Source organism: Pithys albifrons, chromosome 2 (assembly GCF_047495875.1).
Source record: "Pithys albifrons albifrons isolate INPA30051 chromosome 2, PitAlb_v1, whole genome shotgun sequence".
Lineage (NCBI taxonomy): Eukaryota > Metazoa > Chordata > Aves > Passeriformes > Thamnophilidae > Pithys > Pithys albifrons.
The window spans coordinates 87630421-87652678 of record NC_092459.1 but is presented as its reverse complement, the minus strand read 5'-3'; positions in this window follow the sequence as shown (position 1 = coordinate 87652678).

Below are 22258 nucleotides of genomic sequence, written 5' to 3'. Positions count from 1 at the left end.
GACAAAAGAAGTCAATAATTTTTATACAGAACTGATAGGGTACAGGCAAAACCAGATTACACTGCTTTAGTGTACTCCTGTAGGAGGTGGTGTGCCAAAAAAATGCAGTCCTTTCTCTCATGCGATATCCCACCAGCATGTTTTTTTCTGTGGACACATACCAATTACTCACAGGTGGGCTACTAAATGTTTGGCAGTTGGTTCTGAGTAAGCAGCTCTGCTTACGTAATTATATGTTCCTAGGACTTGGAAATCACTCTGTCTACATTTTTAATACCTATACAATGGGGTTTTATAAGTTAAATTGAATCAAAGGTGGTTGAAATTAACTCAGTAAAAAATATCTGCAGCTAGTTGCAATATATCTTAACTCACTTAGAAGATGTATGAGAGTCTGCCATTTTATATTCTCTGTATGGATATTTCTTCCTCTGTGTCATAGAAGTCTAAAACAAGAGTTTGTTTCTACCAAATATTATAAAATGGGTCAGTGTCAAGGTTTAGGAATGGAATTCCCGAAATCAGTGCCCCCATTGAGACTCTCCAAAACTGCACTTGCCTCTCTGTCTCGCTCCCCTATTTTCCCTCTCCCCCTTCTCACTTCAGCAGGATAGAGTTGAGAATTGGAGGCACAAAAGGCAAAGATCAAAGGTTGAGATAAGAACAATTCACTGGAAATGACAGTGAGAGGAAAAAAGCCATGAACAGTAACAGCATAAATAATAACAAAAGGTAAAAGACAAAGAAACAATTTACATGAAAAGCCACAATAAACAAATACAGATTTGCTCTCCCCTGCCATGTTTTCTTGACCAGAAGGAATCCATTTTCCCCTGAAGAGAGAGAGTTGCTTACCCATAACCCTGACAATGATGGGAGCTGCTATCCAATAACATTAGGGTCTTGACCACATCCCCTCCTGGCTATTGCAAAAAATTAACTCTGTCATGTCTGAAACCAGGACAATCGGAAATATTACAAAAAACCTACATTTTAAAAATTATTATTATTCTATAGAGGCTTTACATGGGACTTGTTCAGAACTGGTTCTTCTTTATTTGGAATTACCTCCCTTAACTGAACTGCTGGGTCTTTTGTCGCTTCACTGTCTATGCATCTTTACCCTTTCAGTATGATGATAAATGGAGGGAGTCAAGTAAAGATGCAGATTGCTCTTTATTTTTGCAGGTGACTTACTTTATAATGTTGATTTTTCAAATGTTAAGTGTTTATTCTTCTAAGATAATGGTGTAATTTCACATTTCTTTATTGGGAAGTTTATATTTTGAGGATTTTAAATAACTCTTACCAAACCCATCTTTTTGCAACACAGAGAGCAGCTTTATACCCAAGTGAAGAACTTGTGTAGAACTTTTTTAAAAGAGATCTTTGGATTTTTCCACTCTCCTCCCCTCACATACCTAGATAATTTTTAGTTTCTGAGTCCCTTTAGTTACTGAGTGACAATTCAACAAATGTAATAAGAAATTCCTTAAAGCATTTTACTGTGAAAAAGTAAAAATAGCTGAGGCAGTTAGAAAATATCCTTTCACCTAAATGAGGGGTTAGCTGATTTCCTGAGGGATGAAGCCTTATGTCCTCCAAAACCAAACTTGTTAACCAATATATATGTAAGGAAGATGTATAGATGTTAAGGATCCTAAAAGGATCAAAATGTTAAGGATCAAAATTCTATAGAGGTGTGTGGAACACTATACCTGAATGAAACTCTGTGGGTGTTCCTTGTACATGGGACTCTTCTCCTTCCCAGAAACCTGCCAAGTGCAAGTTAAGGTAGAGAATTTCACCTTTAAAATTTATAGTGTAGTAGAAAAATATTGCTTTTGTTCTGAGTATTCCACTTTCTAGTATGATTCAGTGTCCTTTTCCTTCTGTATTCTAACTGGATGACATCCATTTTACCTGCTGTATTGACTTTGCACAAGTTATCTCAATATTTTATATTCTCTTAAGATTAGTATAGAATTTGTCAATAAAATACTGGTTTTGAACTTCAGATTCCCTCCTTCTGCACTCTTCTTCCCTCAAAGACTCTGCTGTGGAGAAAAGAAAAAGCTGTTCAAGTCTATTTTGTTTCCCAGTGATCTAGATAAAGCCTTACTGTAACCTTTCTATTTTCACCTCCTCTGCAGCAGCTTATCCAAGTCTCTCATTTTCTCAGCCAGAACAAAGATCTTGCTAGATTTTCTTTCACCTACTCCTATGCCTCTTGAACTGATGTCCCATGGACTTTAACACATCTTTTTCTGGGTAAATTCACTGGTTTATTTGGTCCTAGAGACACAACAACACCCTTGTCTCTAGATAGCAGAATTATCTGTCTGCTAGGAAAAATCACAGACCACAACACATGTTTTTATCCCTTCCAGCCTGGCCTCCAGATTTCATCATTGAGCATCTTTATTCTACACATCAGAGGTCAATCAGACCATTCACAGAGCAGTTCCCTTCAATGATGTGGGGCTTCACCAAAGAGGGGCTTTGCCATAGGACAGAGTTCAGAACCACAACTATTGCAGGTAGGGGGAAAAAAACCTGTTTAGGTTATGCCGGCCAATGCATGCCTCATGAACATCATCTTTTCTGCAAGTTTAGGTTCTGAATTAGGAACCAGAGAGAGGAAAGCACTGATAGTTTTACTGGATGAAGGCATATAGTCTTCTTCAGTGTGAATGATAAATTTGGTCCGAGGAGAGCTCCACATCTCTCCTACAATGTTCACTTTCAGAAATAATGGCTTGTGTTAAGTTTAATATTACAGAATATGGTATGTGTTCATCAAAAAATAAGTGTGACTATATTAAATGCTAAGTGCAGTTTAATAGTTTTCCTGCAGAGGAGTCAACGAAGATAGTAAGATGAAGCTGAGCAACAGGACAGAGCTTATCCTTTTCAAGACATTAGCTTTTTATTTGATGACCCTTTAAAAACACTTCTACTATCAGGTCCCAAAAACCCTTTGCAGACAACATTTGGTAAGCAGAATAAGCGAAGCTATTGGAAGCTCTGTAAGGAGCAGAAAGGTCTGGGAGCCTTGAAGGGTTTCATATTGCTAAAGATGGTGCCTGGCAGCTGAGTAGCTACGAGCCAGCACTAAACCGTGTTACTAAACCCTGTAGACAGGCAGGCAGTAAGACTGTCAGGTGGTTTGTGCCACTTCTTTGTCAGTGGATCAGGCATTGTGTGAAAAAAGATGTGACAGCACACTGTCACAGGTAGGAGGGCAATGAGGGATGTGTGCAGCTGGTTGCAATTGTCAAGCATTCTCAGAGTCATCGGCACCCAGAGAAAGGCAGCACAGTGTGAACTGCCCTCCTTTCATCATCCTCATGGGAGTGTAGTTTTACTTAAGAAAGGTGGGTGGCAGGGAAAGGTAAAGAGTTTAACATTACTGGCAAATGTACACAATAAATATGTCTTTAAGAGAAAGGAAAGGAGGCTGAGCAACATAGAAGGCAGACTGAGACCTATGACCTCCTGTCAAGAAAGCTAGAATTACAAAACTATAGTTCTACTGAGAAATAATTATTTAAAAAATGTGGCTAAAGTCCCTGAGATTTTACAGTACAAGTAATGGGGTTGTGTGGGTGGATGAATAGACTTTGGGGGAAAAAAAGGAAAACCAAACCACGAAACTTCAAAAGATTTTTGTTGTTAAACCAGCAGGGTGGGAAACGGGAACCAGCCATGAAGCAGCTCAGTAGAAAGGAGGGACCTAGGCTCTGCTGTTGATCCTGAGCCAAATACAACTGGGCTTTGTTATGCTATTGTGGTAAAGCAAATACAAGGGATAAACAGTGTGCTGCCTGGAAGACATGAGGAATAAAGTGATCAGTGTTTCACCAGGAAGTATGGTATGTTTGCAAGAGATGTGAGCAGGGAGTATACTGTGTGATAAATATCCATGCCAGAAGTTAGATGCTCATGCTCCATCTTTGTTTCTTATGCAGTGTCTTCCAGCTGGGCTGGATGAAACTGCAATTTCTATTTGCAATATCTTCTTGGAATGCATGTATATATATATTGATATTTTGCATTTTTTTGCACTTGAGGTATAGAGAGATCAAGTTTAAACCGGTATATATGCACAGTAAGAAAAGGCAATGGTCTGAAAAAAGTGAGAGTGGTAGAATAGGGTGGCCTTGTTATAGATTATGAAGTGATTTACTTAAGCTGTCTTTCGAGACTACTTTTACACTAGGAAAAACAAAAATTACAAATATTTTTAGATTCTATGAAATTAATCCTTTTTGTTTCCTTAATGGATATTTGGGGCTTTCTGCTAAGAGCATTCAGAATAAGAGTTACTGCAATGAAATGTTTTTTAGAAAGTTTCCAATAATAGTTCCAATAAAATATTATTCAGCAATTTTATGTTAAATTGTTATTACAGAAAAGATTCATAGAAAAATTATTACTTGACAAAAACAACAATTAAAAATATAGATAAATCATTTAAGATGAGGTGTCATTTTACTGGAAATAAATCTAAGTCTTAAAGGGGTAGAAATACCAGGGAAATTTTGACTGTCTTCATTAGTCAAATGGTACTTGCTTATGTGCATTGGTTGTGGATAGTTGAGCATGGAGAATTCTTCTATTTGAATGATGGAACTTACCATATTTGGTCCAGGACACCTAATGGCCCTGTACTGACAAGTTCTGGAGGGAAACAGGGGCTGAATGAGCTGTGCATGAACCCAGCATTACTGGAGGTGAGTCACATCTGACACTGTGACACTCTGACACTGCCCCAGATGTGCAGCACTTTGTCAGACAGCTAATCAGAAGCATGGCTTTGGTCTCCAAAAGTGTGTATCACTTGCTGCTTGGCTGATTTTGGTTAAAATTAATGAAAACAATTTAAACTGGGAGGATATGGGGAGGCTGGAGTATCTGGAAAGACCAGGGCAAGTAGAGGTTGGCCGGGACCACCAGTCATACGCGAGTCAACAGAAATTTTTCATAGAGAGATTGTGTGGCAGTAGAGGCAGTAATGTGTTGTAGTCTGGCAAATAAGATCAGTACCTGTCTCAAGAGGAAAACAATAACAATAAAGATAAGAAATGGAGCACAGAGACAGGATTAACAGTTGAAGCATGATGATGAATATCTCACGCACTCTGAAAATCTGAGTGTGAATGGGCATAGTTGGTTGGGCTTGACTATAAGGTACTTTACCTTAAGAAAGGCTTTTGTCTCTAGAAGTTTGCTGGTTTTATTAAACCAGAAGTTTATAGCTAGGAAAAAAATCAAAACAAACAAACCCCACCAAAACAACTGACTATAAACCCCATCTTTTACACTATCACAAATACAAAAATAGTCCTGTTAAGTGCCCATTTATTTCTGTCAGTAGAAAAACCCTGGAAAACACTGCTACATAAGCAGTGCAGTGACTGTTGACTGGTTGGTAGATCTGTTGTGTATTTACATTTCTTTCTGCAATACCTGTTTGAATGATCCTAGTTTATGCTGTTAGACAAAGGCCACAGTATCTTCAGAAACTGTCTCTTTGAGAGGGAATAATTGTACATTCCAGTAGCTCCAAACCCAGTTCTATTCCAGCTACATTTTCTTAATAATCAGAAGAATTTCTGTCAAGGAAATTCAGAATATGTGAGCTCAGTTAAATGCCAATGGGCATGGCCTGTTCCCCCACTCATAGATGTACTAAATACCTAAAACCAAATTCTATTTCTACTGTCATGGTGAAGTGGCTAGCTCAGTATGCTTTTGGTCAGTAGGAAAGCTGCTAGGTACTATATTGGTAGTAAACGGGTATCCAAGAAGCCACACAACACTCTGCTGGCCCCTGAGTATGGTCTTGGACTCTGAATGCGAGCAAACAAGTTCTCAGACTTTAGAGACAAGAAGTAGATCTTATTTTTCATGAAAGGTTTTGCTGTTTTACTTTAGTGTCAATTGAGGAAAGTACTTGTTATGTGTTGTGAGATTGCTTGCAAAAAGTGAATTTCTGAGCAATCCAATCTGCTTCAGCTCCATGAGAATCATGCAGATACTTCAGCTTTCAAGGACACACACCTGCTGTTTGTCCGTTAAGCGACGGTCACTCCTTGCAAATGTTTTCATGAGAACGTCTCAACTGCCTTCCTGATCTCCGGACATGGACCTCAAAACATCGGGATGAGATAATGCAAACACTGGACTTGTGAGAGATAGGCTTTTAACCAATTAGAAGTTCTAGGGTGTTGGGGTGAGACCTTTTTAGCCAATAAGATGTACCTCTAACCCTATATAAACCGTGTGCTGTGTGAAATAAAATGTCTTCACTTTGAATCTCAGAGATTTGTACTGTGAAGTCCTTTTTCTCCGCAAAAGTTTGTTTACTTTAGTTATGGATATAATTATAGACACGAGAAGTTTAAAAGGGTATTAGCTACATTTTCAAGGAATATTTATCAATGAGATGCTTTCCCTAAAGGAGGGAAGTTCCTACATAGGATGTTTCAGGTAAATTCTTACACAGCACCCAACAGGGGCACTTGGCTCTCACTGATTACTAATTACAGCATTTGTCCAAATTGCTTTATTTCTAGCTGTGCCATCAACCTAATCTGATGCTTTATCCAACAATTTATCTTCTGCTAAATTATGACTCAGGGTGCACCAGTGTGTGTATTACCCGATTTTTAAGATTATCAGGCCAGGTTTCCATGAGGTTTACATTAAAATCCTTCACTTGTTTTAGATCCTAATCCATAAAATTGGCAGGTCCTTTTGCAATATGATGTGGCAATTTTTGTTTTAAATTTAGAAGTCCTAAACACTGAATTGAATGACCCTTCTGGAAACACTTGTGCTGACCAGATCTACAAGGCACCCTGACTGCCAATGAATCCTGAGCCCACAGGGGAAAATGAAACCTTCTTGATAATTCTTTCTCAAAAGCTATTGCAGTTTTAGTTCCTTAGGGACTGGATGCCTAGAGGGCAACGTACTTGACTGACAATAGTGTATTAGACAAACAGCCACATCTCACAGAGTTGGGTCTTATTAAGTTATTGTTATCTCCCCTAGCTTTTAGGAACATTGCAGGAAGCCTCTATGTGTTGAGGTAGATGCTGCATAATGAGTCATGACAGTTGGCCTTCTGTAATCCTCAGTGTAGTGCCATGATAACAAATGGTAAAGGGTGCCCGTGGATCAGCTCAAGAGCTGGCAGATTATGGTCCTTCTAAGCTGGAAGCAACAATCAAATTGCTTTTTCTTGTAGTCATCTGATAATTCCCATTCTGGAGAAGACTACACCATATGAGGGATCAAAGTGAAACAGAAAAATACAATAAAGGAAAACTATTCTTCAGCTCCTGCATTTGGTTACATTACTATGTCTGCACATGGTAATCCCCTCATGATGCTCACTGGGAGCCTATGTAGCAACTGGGCAAACATGGACCTGAGTGCTTACTATTGCTTCTCCAGTGTTAATAACTTGCCTTCCTAAAGATGTTTGAAATTAACTCAGTAGGTACTCTCAACACAGAAAAAACCTAATGTTAAGACCTTGTGGATCATTTCTGTCCATGAACTACAATCTATTGCATTGCTTGTTCTGGCCAAGGCAACTTGGACCCAGACACCACAGAATATCCTCAAACTGCTCTTGAAATCTAGAGGCCACATTGGTTAGGCGTCTTGAATTTGAACCTAATCAAGAAATCGTGTATTCTACATCTGGATGTTCAAGCAAATTTCTTTCCTGTTTTCTGGTTTCAGCATTTCCAAACCATGTTTAAAGTTAAGTCATGGCCATTTTGGAGATAAAGTATCATTATGCTTTAAGTTACATTTTGGCTACATATACCTCATTAACCGCTTATATTTGTCTGTGCTTTTCCTCAGATTACGTGTCAACCTTTGCAAATTATGCCTCATTAATGGAATAACAAGTGATGGGGACTGAACTGAGCAGTTGCAGTTATGATCTGCTCATTCCTAGTTTGATTCCTTTTCACCTCTCTTGCATCTATAATATTTTAGCACAATCCTATAAATGATTTGACAACTAGTCCCTCTATTGTAGCACTCCAAATTCTGTGTTGTCTCTTAACAGCAAAAGCTGTATTTTCTTTCAGATGAGTAAGTAAAATAACTGCACTAGATGAAACTACAGGAGGAACTTGAGATGGTGAGCATAAACCTAAGGTGATTTTCAGTATGACACATCAGTACATTGTGCTTACTGATAATCACCAGCACTGTAGGCTTGAAGTGTTGCTTCTAAGATGTCACAGATACACATATGGATCATTCTGAATACTTCTCATTATCAACACACTATTTTTTCTTTTCCTTTTTTATCCTTATCTTTTAGTATCTGCCTCACTACAAAAAATATCTTGCCACTTACATTTGCTTGAGTGCCACAGGACTTCAGGATCGAATTGACATGGACTGTTGCATGGAGGCCAGAGAAAGTGGCTTCTACTGTAGTGATGTTTCCCCCAGAATGGAAAACAGCAGCTTGAAAATAGCTGCGACCTCATAACTATTACCAAAAGCAGAAGGCAGCATTTCATAATGGATTTCTCTCTTCTGTTCAGGAAATGTATCGCTTCTGCCTTTGAGTAGTTAATAGCAGCATTAGAGGCAGGTGTAATGTGGACAGGTGCCATGAAAGTTTTGTTTAAGTAATTTCAGTCCTAAGATGTAGCTAACAGTAGCCCATAAGTATCTGCTGCTTTGCCACAGCTCTGCAGATCTGAGCAGCAGCCCCCTTTAGGTCTACTTAAATTCTCAGCACAGTGCTGTGAGCCCATAGCAACATTTAGAGTGGCAATTCTTGGTTCCAAACTGGTCTGCTGATTCAACCTGTGAAGTCCACTCATCCTCTGCTGTTTCACCCAGTTGTTACACAGCTGTAACAGATCCATCCTGATTTGATAACTTTCCTGTGATCATAAAGTTATAATGGACGTAAATCTCAAGCTATATAAAAAAAGAAATACTCCTTATTTCGTTACCACTAATGACCTACTCAGTTGGGTCTCATAACGATTTGGAGTTGCAAACTTAGCTGCTGAAATCACAATTCCTAATTTATCTCTGCAATAGGTAATTGTTTTTACCATACCTAGAACTTGGTTTCTTAAAACATCCCATGTTTAAATCCTGGAGTATGCAGCTTTTGTGGACACTGGAGCCTACAAATCTAAATGTTACAATGGAGAAGGTGCTGTTCAAACAAATTTTCACAAGTCAACATAGAGCTCACAAAAGAAAATAATTTGTCTGCCCTGTCACCAACAGCTCTTTATTCTGTTTCCACGGGGACAAATTCACACTTTAACTGTTTCTTTATATATAGATTTCAAAAGGGGAACTGAGGTTTTGATTTTGAATGTTACAAAAAACACAAACAAAAACTCCCAAACAAACAAAACCCCACCCATCCAAACAGATCAGCCAAGTTTGAATTTTAGAAAATGAGGAGGACCTCAGCAGTCCTTGAAAAAAAAACCTTGTAGATCACATAATCATTTGGAAATTGCAAGCCCTTCTCAAGGTTCTTGTGCCCACTTCTAAAAGAAAATCCTGACTTCATTCCACAGGATTAATGCCATACCTAGACACTGAAACTAATCTGTCTAAGGGTATAGTCAAGATGCTGAATGTAAAGGTCTGTACTCAAGGAATTAGAGTTCAGATAAAATTTTTTGTTATGGGAACATATGGTATTTCTATCAAAAATGTTAACACTGTCAATGGCAAAGAGAAATACAAGGTATTCAGGAGGTGGTTCTGAAAAGAAAGACTTTGGTTATACAGAAATTTCACTGTTAACCTAAATTGTAATTTTTACTGGAGGAATTGCATGGCAGAAAAATGGAAAATAAAAGAATATGAGATAAATACAGATATTCTTATTTCAGCAAAATCCTCATTTCCTTGTTGATTTTAGTCAAATGCAGCTTCATGTGTGTACCTCTCCTTGTCTGTTATGCAAGATGGGATTGAGCATATTGTAAAACTACCTTATTGCATGGCCAATGGTGGGCTGCTAAAGGCATATCTGTACTAGACAGTCTGTGCTTTTCGCATCCATAGTGTCATGGTGGGTAAATGACTGTGGAGAGGGGTTGTAGAAGGGCATCGGTATTGGGGTGACAGCTATTGCTCTTTCACTAGTTTCTTATATTTTATTGTTGTCTATTCTTCACTCCAGCGATGACTCTACTCTCTTGTACTTAACATGATTCATAAGTTGCAGCTAAACACACACAAACACAGAACTTGCCACACAAATCAGCTGGACAAGAACAGCAGCTAAGCAACAGTGCTTGATGCAAAGAAGGATTAGTTTAAAAAGTGATTGGCATCCAAGCCATTTTCTTCTTTATACAAACCCCCTCTACACTGAGAGAATTGCCAGATTACAATGCATGGAAATTTTGATCAGTTCTGGTGGGATAAAGTATCATTCCAATGACGAATGAAATGAGTCAAGAAACACTATTGGAGGAATTCTGAATGTCCTTTAAAACCCCAGTAGAGTAAGAAAATGAGATGTTAACAGAACTGGATGAACAGAATCATAACAATCTTAAACAGCTGCTGCTCAGTGAGTGTCCTCGCTTGTCCAGGCGACATCTTTCTTCGGGTTGCCACACCTGCATGGCAACACTCAGGACAAGTGAGCACAGTTCAGCCAGTTGCCGAAGGTTATCTTTCTTTCCAGAACTCACCTGGTGAGTAGAAAAGTCTCCCTCCATTGCTAGATGGGGCTCTTGAAGGCCCTTGTATGGACTCAGGCTACACTTAAGAGAGCAGTGCTGCAGCAAAGAGGGTCACTGGTGAGCTGCCACTCAGCACCAGCAGACTGAGCACAGCAGAGCTGGGATTCTCTGCTCTCCTGTGTGATCTGCCCCATGAAGCAGGTTTTCTCCCAGCACCACCAAGCTATTTCACCAAGAGATCTCTCAGTGACTTATATCATATAGTCTGCACTTGTATTGATTGTAGACTATTGACTGACACAGTTAATTTCACCTATAATGCATACTAAAAAATTTAATTATTCACCTCATAAACCATGAAAGAAAATGTCCTTGTCAAGCAGGTAGTTAAAACCTCCTAATTCTAAATATTTTAAAGATATTGAAGTGCTTAGCATCTAGTCTATATGTTACCAGGAAGAAAAAACTGCTGGCTTAAAATAATTTTTTGCATGATAAATTGTGAACTGCTGTTCTGTTATCATTGGTGTGTAGTTTCTGGTATAAATGTCTTGACTCTGGAAAGGCAAGTCTATCGGGGAGTGAGAAAAATATAACAGTGAAGAGGGGGATAGACACAGAATGGCAACAAAAAAAAAGGTAGTCATTCAGTGTGTAAAGAAAATAGTGATTATTAAGATGTGAAGTCATAGAACTAATTTTCATCATACAAAGAGACCACAAAATAGCACACATTTTCTTGTCAATGTTGGGTTTGGGTGTGTTTTTTCCCACATGCTTTATGGCTACTTGGAGGCTATAGGAAGAACAGTACAGTTTATTTCTTAAAAAATAAGTTCTATGTCAGCTAATGCTACATTAAAAAAATAATTATTGTTTTAGGCTCTGCTCCCTGCTTTGTAAACTAGAGCTAGAAAATGGTGCCTGCTTTTTTTTTCTGCAGGCTGTGTGTGGTTCAGTATAAAATGGCAAATACGCTCTGTGTCAAATGGCATTTGATGGCTTCAAAGAAGTTTGCTCTGTCAAAGCAATGCTTGGGAATCTACTGCTTGTTGTCTGAGAACATGAGGATTAGGTCACTAACGTAACTCAAATGGTCAATGAATACAGAGGCATAGAGATGGGGCAGTTGCTCAGCACATGGAAGAAATATTGAGGACAAACCTAATGAGAACTTTTAGACAGTGTCTAGAGACCTCCTATTTCCTGACTCTAATGCAACAAAACAACCCTTCATATTGACTTGATGACACAGACAACTTATGAAAAGGTAATTCCTTATTGTTATTTATGAAGCTGGAAAGAACTGTGGCTGAATCATAAAATACAAGCATGTATACAACGCCATAAGTAGAACTTACACTGGCAAAGCACTGATTTTCCCAAAGCTGAAAAGATGCCTGAGTTTTGATGTGTCTTTTGCACAGAGATGTATTCTTCCATTGAATTTCATCCCTAGGAAAGAGGTAAATCAAGATCTTAGGTGAGGTATCTCTTTTAATGGGCAAAAATTCAATGTAAAGTTTTGAAAGTGCACAGGGAAACAGAGTACTACATTTCATTCACTTTCTATGGGAAACAGTTGCCTAATCATAATTTATACCTTTAAAGTATAACTTTGAGCATAGAAAACATTTGGTGGTGTCTATTGTCTGTGATGTGACTTTCCTGAAGCAGAACAAGTGCTGTGAGAAATTGTGGAGGAAGGAATAATAGATCTTCATAAGCTCTTCTCTTAATTCTTGGATGCTGTAAATTTACCTCTGCTGTTGTTCTATATTATTACTGTTATATTGGTATAGTTCAGATTTTCAGCAATAAACAGTAAAATCAAAATATTTTCTTTGCTTATATAAATGTGCTGTACCCCATATGTGCTTCAGTGAAAGATGCTTTTTTGAATCTCTCTTCTTGCCAGTATGAGCAAATACTCTTGACTTTGAGTATCAGACAGAAACCTCAGGTTTGTTACCTTTTTCTAAAAAGTCCAGGTAATAAATAGGGTAAAAGACAAAGCTCAGAAAATCACAAGTAAGTGCTTGGAGTTCCTGTTATGAAAAAGCCAAGAGCACAAATATGCCTGGTATTAAAGGCAAGGCTGGGATTCTCTCATTCAAGATAAAGTGTACTTCATTCCACAAGTAATTTATTGGAAGTATATGGACTGGACATGTAGCAAGCAGAATAGTTTTTTTACAGGTGCTGTGGGTCTGATCTAAATTGATGGGGTTTCGCCTTATGTGAAGGTCATAATTGCTAACCTAGCAGCAATATATGAATGAACATGATATATTGGGAAAGAATTGCCATATATATTATATAGAAAGGCCATGTCTTACAGCCATATATTTTAGTTCTCAGAAGGAGTTAAAGATGTGGGTGATCTGGTCAGCCATGACTTATGTGAGCTGAAAAATGCTCAGGTTTTACAACTGAGAGAAGTTTCCAACATATTTCACTAGGATCTGTGGCAGCGCTGGGACCAGCACAACTCAACAAATTCACACGCTATTTTCACCAAGAACTGAACAGTTCAAAACATATTTGCTACTAATATAGAGTTTTTCAGGTTTTATTTTAAATAAAAAAGATTTAATAATATTTTAGAAGTAAATGTGAGTGAGGAGACTGATTATGTAGGTAACTCCATAACCATTTTATACAAAATTAGAAAATAAATATAGGACTTCTGCAAAAGTTTGATGCAAAATATCTTAATACTGAACATGAGTTGAAAAGTCAACTAGAAAGATGGGAATGATTGGGAAGGGAATAGGGAGCAAAACAGAATACATAACAATTTTAAGATGTATTCTATTATTCCATTGTGCTGTAGCTCTCTGCCCATATTTTGAATAGTACATAGCATAAATTAAATTGGAAATGGGTGCTTTAGGTCATAGAAGAAGTAACTGGGATATAGGCCTACATAATCATAAATTATAGGGAAAATATGAGAAAAAAATTAGTAAAAGTTCCATACTTACAGTTGAAGAAGTAGGGGAAACCTGACAAAATTACCAGGTAGAAGATTTAAAACAGAAGTTTTCCATGTCTTTCTATGAACACTGACCTGGAAAGTCATTACATTTTAACAAATGGAAACATGTATCTCTCAGTACAGCAGTTGTACATAAGACTGTTCTGTATTTCTTTTGTCCAGAATTTCAGCACTAAATAGGGAAAACTCTACCTTTGAACAAGACACTCTATAATAACCACAGATTTTCCTTTGAACCTTTTGGAGGGTACCACAGGACAAAGAAATAGTGGCAAATTACTACACAAGTGATAGTGATGTACACTGAGAATTGATTTGAAGACACTGGGCATGTCCCAGAACTGTCTCATGACATTTGTTTCACTGTCCACCTTTCTTTTCTGTCTATCTTTCTTTTCTTTCTCTCTTCCTTTTCTCTCCCTTTTTCCCTTTTCCTTTAAAACAATACCTCTAGGAAGGTACCTCATTGCAATGCCCTGTTTATCTGTCTTTGGCTCTTCTGTTATTTTTCTCTTCAGTACAAGTACTTCTGCACTGTCAGGGGGGTGACCGCATCTGGAGATTCTTCAGGTTTTAGATAAAGAGACTAGACTCCTTATCTGAGGTGCAAGTCACTATCAGACTGAATTCGTCCAAATCTTGTGCCTATTAGAGACAGAGAAAAGCTGCAGCTCATTTCCTTATTTATGTCCTTTCCTGTTTCAACACCTCTTTAGGAGCTGCTAGATGGAAAGGCAATTTGTTCTCTTCCTTGTCTCTGAGTCTGAGGCCAAAGGGAAAATCTATTCAGACAGAATAACCATCAACAGAACAATGGCTGCATTTTTAAGAGCACATTCCAAATCCTGAAAAGTTCAATGTAATTTTCTATTTCATTAGTATTTTTCATCAAAATGAGCTTAGCACTTTTAGTTTGAAAGGAGCGGTTCAGATTTACACTCACTGAGATTCTGCTCATGTGTGTCTCTGTCTCTCCAAATATTTCCCACCTTGTATGTGTAAGTTGTGGACAAGTAAGACTAGGCAGCATGAAAGAGGCGCACACTACAGTTATTCATATGGGAATTTTTACAGCTAATTAGAAGTCCCTACCTTGATTTGGTACCTTTCAGCAACACTAGATCTAGCTGAAGAAAGGTTTCAGTCAATGTGTTCAGATACAGTCTTGCTGGGCACCTTGCTGGACACCCAAACTGTGAAGATCTTTGTTTTTTTACCTTTGTTCCCTGTCCTATTTCTTGCTTTTTTTATGTAAGGACACAGAAGGCCCAAAGGAAAAAACCACCCTGGCCAGTCTGAGCATAAAATACACTGCAAGGTCACAGTATAAACATGTATAACTAGGAAAAAAATTTTTAATAATAAAACATTACTAGAACATCCTAGGTCAAAAGATGATTCAGCTCAATGCTTTCACCATGTAAAATCCAACACTAATAAACTCTCAAATTTTATGTGGTTATTACTGTACCTCTGCAACATCCAGTCTGCACCAATACTGGAGTGACTAGTGTCCATAGTTTCCCAGGTGAAAATGAACAGGTTTTCTTTGAGGGTCCTTGTACCATGAAGGCAACTGAATTCTCCTTGTCAGTGTCTCCTGCAGCCTGAGAGGTGTTTTTTTCCAGGGACCTGTAGGAAGTAGAAGCAGTGACAGACAATGTCTACAAGCTGAACTCTGCAATAAGTCATGATATGTATATCCTGTAGGAAATCCAGTTGCTGTAGGAAAAAAGGGGAAAAAGAACAGAAGAATCAGAGTGAAGAACACTTTCTGAAGTGGTACTTCCATGTTAAAAGAAATGAGTTTTAGGTATTGCTACGAGTTGGATTAAGCCCCTCTGAAACTTATTATATGATTCCACTAAATCAGTATCCCCTTCAAGAAACTGAAAATCAGAAGCAGTAGTGCTGTACATAGCAAACAGAAGCAGATTTGCTTTGTGATATCTTATCTTGGGCAGCTATATTCAAAATACTGAACATCCATATTACTGAGTTTCACATTTGCAATTGGTGGCATGATGAAAATAAGCAATCAATTACTGTTTATCTTCTACTCTGTGCCTTTTGTCTGAAAACTGCATGCTCCTGTCCCGTGGTAGGTGTTTTATTTAGAGATGTTTGTTGGCCCCTTGGAAGTGTGCCAGTGGCCACAGCAAGAGATTTTTCAGCATTCAGTACAGGAAAAGTGCTAATCATTGAGGTGAGGGACATTTCAGCTCAAAGGTTGCTTAATCATGTTAATCTTTCCAGAACCTGATTTTCTTTCCACAAACAAATTTCTTCTGAAAAAGTGTGAGCAGAAAGAAGGATTTTGTGCTACATAACATAAATTATAAGTATCCAAAATTAGACACATTGGTATGAAAATTATTTCACCCTTGGTAGGAAAAAAAAAAGGTTAAGCATGCAACTTGCATTTCTTGTGATTACTAATTGAAATCTGTTGCATGATGATGGAATTGCATGACTCTATCACTGTATGTCTATATGATATTTACCTATGTTTCTATCTGGTACATGGACTATGAACCCTTGCAGGTAAGAATTCAAAAGCAACAGTTTTACTCCTGGTATGTATTGCAGGCCTTGGGTATTACTGAAACCTCTCTCTATCTTAATTCTTAATCTTGTGTTTATGTGAACAAGTATTTGTTCATGGTGTAGTTTTTTAAACTGCACCCTCTTGAAACAGCAATTCTGTCACATGATATTCATTGCCTGGAACATTGTGGTCAGAATAACTAAATTATTAAATTATTCATAGAATTAAATATGGTTATATTAGGTAACATAAAAAAATAAAATGTTCCTATATATTTTGTTATATGGGAATTAAAAGATGCGTAGGACAGGAGACATATTTTGCAAGGTCTGCTTCCAAATAAAATACAGCTAATGGCTTAGGGTAGGATTTCCCTTCTGAACACATTATCCTCAGAAATCAGGTAGCATGAGTAAAGCTGCACATGCATTTGACCTCAATTGTAAGTGGTAAGCCTTTTCCATGTTGACATGTATGGGAACCTGAAACTGTCATTATTTTGAAATGAATCTTTTTATTTTTCGAACTGTTCTTTTAACAAAAGCTCCAGCTCATGGTTCCTCACTAATATTGCACATGAAAAAGTCAAGCCATAGCTCTGGTGACAGTATTTGCTTTCTAAGTCATTTGGCATGCCTTGTCAAACATTAATTTTTGGTAGAACCTTTCAACTACTTTACTGTCAATGATCTGAATTAGACACATGTTCATCCATACTGTACATTGCTGTGCTTAATGTGTCATTACAGAAAAAGCAATCACAAATAACTTGGGGTTTACGTTAAATAGAGAAATGTCTCAGCTCTTTAATTTTGTTTAGCTTGGTTTTGACCCGTATATCAATTTGCTGCCTTAGGAAAGTATTTACATTGTTCCTTAAGTGCAATGTTGTCAGCTGGGGATTAAACATAAGAAGAGCAATTCTGTCTGCTCACACATCCTCTGTCAGCCCCAGGCCAGTATCTGGCAATGTAGGGACTCAACACAAGCAGAGCATCACTGCTTGGATGGGGGCCACTCTGGCCAAGTTCTGGGTTTGTTCTGGGCTCTGTCCTTGAGCTCATTCTCTGTGGAGGAAACAAGTCCTGCTATTTGCACCTTCACTTGACAATGAACACGAAGGAGCTTTCTAAAGCACAGTGAAAGCCCTATTGCAACCTCTATATCAGACTCATTTGCTGCAGTCCTTATTTTCCACATCCCATTGCATTTTAATTTTGTGTCTGAAACTTGCTGACAATCTGCTTATGGCAGACTACATTTTTTGTGGGTTACTAGTTTTACAGAGGAGATTTTTGTACATATGATCATTACAAAAATGAGTTCAGTGCTCTAAATCCTGTATTTGTTTTCATAATGGATTGAAATGGTGCCTACAGTTTCCATATTCAGTTTTCACTATAAATATCCATTATATGTTTTACACTGTAGTTGTGTGAAGAAAACAGATTTCTGACATCCAAGGTTCAATGCAGAGGACTGGGACATGCACTGGGGTGGAGCCTGGGTTTTTGAGATTATGGGGTACCATTATCTCGTTTGCTGCCTAAGTGTTTCTTCAGATTGGAAGCAGTTAAATGTTTTCCATGTTTTTCACTGTCAGAAGCCCAGTGTAACAAACAGGTCCTGAGAGTGAGATGTTCTGTTATTCTCAGTCACGTGTTTGATCAGGTTGATGGTATCAGGTTAATTACATTGAGTTTGTAGTGTTAGGATGTTTTTCTTTAAACAAAGAAGCAAAAAAAGCTAATTGACTAGCACGTGCTTTTTAGTAAAATCTTAAATTATCAAGGCCTGATAAGCAGGGGAAGGATTACTTCAATGAACACAGTTCTTCCCGGGATGTATGCTCACACTTCCAAGTCTGTACCTTTTCTCCCACCTAAAGCCAGCAAAACAACTGTTATGTAATCCTTTTGTATTATTATTTCCACTTATGGAAGAGATTTTAAACAAGAGGTTTAATTATTTAAGACACAGAACTCAGCTTATCTTTTCAGAATGTCCATGAACTGCAGGTATATTGGTGAAATCTAAACAGGGCTTTCAAAGAAAGAATTTACCCTATGAATAGAAGTATGCAATTCATAAAGCAAATTATGCTTATCCTACAGCTACACATTACACATCATAGTAATGTGAGTAGTTTGAGATTTGTAGTTATAGAAAAAGTTGTTGCTGGAGAGACAGAGAAGGTAATAAACATAGTAATATTGTTGCAGAGATAGTTGTCTTGTTTTTTTAAATTAAACATTTCAGAGCCTAAGGACCTAAAGGTTTTTAGTTCCTTCATTTCCTGCAATAACACTGACATTTTAATCTCTGTTTTTAATTGACGAGAGCTCTGAACACCAGGGTGTTTCTGCATCTTTGTATAGCCATAATGGGCACAAGCAAGGATCTAATGCAGAGGAGACCCGTAGTGGCAAGGAGGTGGTGTATTTCAGTTTGATTAGCATTTGTTAGTGGTCCATAATGTACTATGTAAACACATGATGAAATATTATTTGAAGCCTGTATTTTGAAGTAAGGGTGATTTCTGAGTGTACTGGAGTACTTTGGTGAACCAGGGAAGCAGCACTGCAGCAAGACTCCCAGTGTCTTATACTTAGAAAAACCTGTTTCTGAGGAAATATTAAATCAATCTCTGTAACACTTGTGATGCTGAAAATCAGTGAAACATTCTGTAAATAAATATACAGAAATCTAAGCAGTTGCAGAGGGAAGAACTTTTTGAAGGTTTCGACCTGGTTGCGGTTCCCCTCCCTTTGGAATCAGTTATAAAGTCATACTTTATCAGCAAAAGCTATTGCTAAGTATTTATGAAAATTTCACCTCACATTTCCTCAGTAATTTCCATGAAGCTTATTGTCTGTAATCTGTCTCTTAAGGTAAAATCATGCAACTGAGCTCTCTTCCTAAGGAGCAAATGAGCTGATCCTCGCCTGTGCATGCAGGACAAATCAGAGCTCCCTCCTCAGGCAAAGCTGACACTATGACTGTAGTAAGGATTTTGGCCTGAGGCCCATGGATTTGTTCCTTTGATAGGGTTGTAAGCTTTGTTTCCACTTTTTCTGCCCAGCCTGCAACAGAAATTTTCTCAGTTTTAAAAATAAGATGAGGAAATTAAAGCTGTCTTTTGGGGTTTTAGGAAAATAAGCTATTGAAGTTGGATAATGTAAGTTTCTAAAATGACATGTCATAGAATTGTAGAATATTTTAGGTTGGAAAAGGGTTCTAAGATCTAGTCCAACCATGTTCTAAGGACAGGTTTTACTGTGAATTAAATCTTTTCTTCTGGAAACAGTAAAGTAGATGAAAACATTACAGAGTGATGGAAGTTTTCTTCAGTTGTTAATTTCCTTCTCTATGCTGAGCATCACTACTGTCATTTCACAGGAAATCTTCCAAGGTTATATCAATGCTATGATATGAGGACAGGGAGATTCCAATCATATTGTATACTACCCACAAATAAGTTTGCTTGGCTTGTGTTTACCTGACTGCAGTCTTTGGTGTGGGGACTGTGGAGTCTGACAGATGGATTCAGGCCACAGATCTGCAGCAGATGCTGAAACAGAAGGACTATTGTGCAGACCAGATGTCCTGGCAAGCAGATATGTGGGAAATGTGGAATTACTTTGGGAGACCTGAGACATCTTTCTTTACATCTGGAACAGAAATGAAAAGAAGGAAATAATATAAGAGCCATCATGATGGCAACATGTTTGATCTTGACCCTACAGGTACCAAGGGGAGAGCTGCTGCTGTCTTTCTTTATTCAGAAGCGAGTGGGTACTGAGGTTTGTAACCTTGCTAATTGAGGATGTCTGTCCTCCACTGGGACCTTGTGGTACATTGTTAGTCACCAGCAAATCATGCAGCAGCAGTTCCTAAGAAAGTCTTGCTTAACCTCTTCACCTTTTTTTTTTATTTGAACATATCTATGTATCCCAACTTTGTTCTTGCAATCTCTGTGTCACATTAATATTAGATCACTGTAGCATACTTGAAAAGAGAAGATATCCTCCAGGTGCATTGCAGAAACTGTATATTTACCTGAGTATTCAAAAGTCTGTGGAAGGGGATGGAGGATGAGAGGTCACAATAACAGTTGCACTTGTAGTACATTTTTCAAAATAAGAGCAAATTTCATTACTTCAGAACACACATTCTAATGTGCTGAACAAACCCAGTGTTTAAATACCTCTGAAAAGAGTATTGAATCAGATTAAGAAAAAAGACTTGGTCATCTAAAATCAGCAGTGTGACCCAGAAAACTCCTGTTTAGTGTCTAACTCTCTGCAGGACTAAGGCTGCTAAGATGCAAAGCTTTCTATTCTTTCACACGTTCAGATCTGCATCCACTTGCCAGAGCTGACTCTTTCAGTATGTGTCTCCTGCTGACGCCATTTTAGATCTTGAAATTTCAGTGTTCTTCTAACTGTGGTCCTGAAGGGCCTGGTCTGCCATACCTAAAGCACCTTCCCCACACTGAACACTGCACAAATCACAGAAGTCTGTCACTCATTAAACAAGGATCTTAAAGCCTGAGCTGATGAAGAACCTAGGATTTATGGCAAAATTGGGAATGTGGGTGGGCACTGTGGAGATTAAAGATTCCCTGAGGGAGGAGAGTCCTGAATTGTGGTCTGCATTCCTGTGCTTAACTGAACAATAGTTAAAAATGCTAAAAAGTTTCAGGGAACAGGGCTGTTACCCAGACAACTGCCTCCCAAATGCATATTTGCCTCAGTAAGTGCAGCACAAATGCTCTCTGTTTCTTTCTTCTAATCACACAGCTATGACAGGAGGGATGGAGAAAGTGGTGTCACAGGGTTCATTAGCAAGCAAAGGCATTTAATAAACAGATTCTGACTCAAGCTGCTTGATCAATACTGGGCCATGTGTTCAGCATTTTCTGGCTCTTTTAGCTCAGGAACCTCTGTGCTGTTCTCTGGTCTATTGCCTCTGGCTGCTGCCCCATCTCAAAGGTTTATGAATGTTCAGACACAGCAGAATTTTCTTTATGTCCACAATGGCCAAAGTTTAGATCTCTGCCCAACTGGCATCCTCACAAAATTATCACTGTGAATTCACTGCTGGAAGAACAATTTTTTTTTACTTGGTCTCCTGTATGTATGAATGTGGCATCTTAGGAAGATGGATAGATCCCTGAGATGACAGGTCCCAGTTTTCAGAATGAGGGGCTGAATATGCAATATGTTAGAGATGGAAAGACTGAAAGAACAGGAAAGGTGGCATGTCAGACACAGGGTAATGGAAATGGGAGACTCTGGTAGGTGCATGTTTGTGTTAAACTTATCTGGATGTTTCATTGCTTCTAGAAGGCATAAGACATTTTGGGGGGGAGGATGATGAGCTGACAGAAGCTTTGATAGCTTAATAATTAATGAAAATATGTAAAAATAAAGACAGTAAAAGTCTGACAGAGAGCAAAGAAATAGAGTTTACCTCATTTATTTCATCAGTTCTACTTCATGTTGGGTAGCAATGTCTTTGTATTCCCTTTTGTAAATTAAATGAGCAGATCTTTCTCACAGCTGGTACCTAACTCTCCCTTCTCCCCAAGAACACTGGCATCTCTGTCCTCCTTCAGTGTGCAATCGTCTGAATTCTAATTTTGTGATTAAAACAAGTGTTTAAGGAGCTCTGGGGCCTTGCCTCTCCCAAAACAGTGCTGTCGATCAGACATCTTTCACAATCAATTGAATCAAAAAACTTCAAGAAAGCACATATGAGCTAAAAGTTAAACGAAATTTTACTTCAGGTCCAAAGGACCAACTTTGAAAGTATTTTGAGTATGTCTCTTTCAATACCTTGGGATAAGGTTAATTCCCTGAAGAGAAAGTCAAACCCTATGTACTCATTCTTCACTCAGAGACAGTAAAAGTTCACTGTCACTTTAAAGGGGCTTCAATCCATCGTCTCCTTTGACAGCAGAGGTAATGTAGCAGACTCATTTTC